Here is a 1,634-nt window from a genome sequence, read left to right as displayed (position 1 = left end):
ATAAATAGTACTAAATGTCTGATTAGCAAGCAAGTTTGTAAGCAGAAGCAAGACTGTGATTCAGTGTGGAGCAGAGGGAGTGGTGAGTTACTGTAGTTGCTTAGCTGCATAGGACCTGCCCTATACATGCGGGTTTGCGGTTGCTGAGGACACGCTCAGGTGTCAGTCACAGCTTCCCCTCAGTGACAGATAAAATGCGGTTGTGTTACCAATTGTGGGTAGTTTCTTAAAATAAAGCTGCTAAGGAGTCATTTGTGTAATGAGGGTAGAAGACTTTCACATATTCCTATAGCCATAAAAGAGGAGTTTGATCATAACGAGGCACTGTTGCATTGCGACACCGCCGTAGAAGGGAGAGAAGGGTTATATGTGTATAATTGAAGCTCTTTACAGTTGGAATAATGCAGGATGAGCGTGCCTAGGGCTCTTCTCACAGCTGAAGGAGAATTTAGCCCAGCATTTCACCTTGAGCCAGCAAAAACGTGGTTCCTACGTTCAGTAAGTTCCATATGTGAGATTAGTCTTGATGTTGAACAATCCCTGTTGATTTTCCCTTGATGTTAAGGTAACTCTGCAGCAAAATGCAATTAAGCCCATGATTACTTTCTAGAATGAGATACCAGGTCCCAGGTTTCCTTTTTGAAATGTGCAAAATATATTCTCCTACACCGCTTCCTCGGCAGGCCTTGCCTAGCCCTGTGGCGGACTCGGGGGACTGCCCCGCGGCGGGCTGGCTGCCCAGGGCCTGAGGTCCCCCCAGCCCGGTGCCGGCTACGGATTGCCCTGGTGGAGGGTGGGAAGCCTGATGAACGGCAGATGGGAAGCACTCTTTAAAACGAGGATTCATTCTTCCCTGAACTGGCTTTCCTCTAAAAAGATGCAGTCGCTGAAATAGGGAAGAGAATGTGTTTTCCACCTCCTCATGCCCGATTCAAATCTAGCCCCAGCTGACAGTGAGCAGGAGTCATTAGCACGCCAAAGCAGCCATGTCCTGCATGAAGTGAGCTTGGTGACTCCTGGGCCAGTTTCTAATGCACAGATGGTAAAATAATCCCACTGCCCTGCTTGCCAGCTTTGTTTGCTGCCTGCCTGCGAAAGGCCAGAGAATGACTAGGGACTGCATTACCCCTTCCACCTCTTGGAGACGGACCGGCGGGCAGTATGGGGAAAGCTGCGTGTACTAAAGCATGTGGCTTTACCACGCGTCAGCGAGTTGACTCATGGACCCAGGCAGACGGCTGACACCCCTGGAGCTCCCAGCTCTTTGCTCCTCCCTTCCCCTGGACGTCTCCACCTCACGGCAGAAACATCTGCACTGTATGTGAAGCAGCCCCTGGCCGCCTACGCGTTACAGCCCGGCAGATTAAAATCATCTGGGGCCGATTCCGGGTCCCCCCATACATCAGGATGTACAGTAGCGGTTGATCTACGTGTAGTTCAGCTGTCTTTGCTGTGGCTGGGGGCAGAGGGACAGCTGGGACAGCAACTGCTTTAGCAATCCAACTTTAATCTCCGTGCGTCCGTGAGTCAGCACCCTCTGAGTGCATCTGTCTCCGGCACTGAGGCAGGACATGCATGCCGGAGTAGCACAGCCTTGCTTTAAAAACCGGATGGCTGGGAGGGGGAAAAGAGCA

The sequence above is a fragment of the Aptenodytes forsteri genome, unplaced genomic scaffold (assembly GCF_000699145.1).
Source record: "Aptenodytes forsteri isolate BGI_AS27 unplaced genomic scaffold, ASM69914v1 Scaffold15, whole genome shotgun sequence".
NCBI classification, from domain to species: domain Eukaryota; kingdom Metazoa; phylum Chordata; class Aves; order Sphenisciformes; family Spheniscidae; genus Aptenodytes; species Aptenodytes forsteri.
This window is presented reverse-complemented; position numbering follows the sequence as displayed.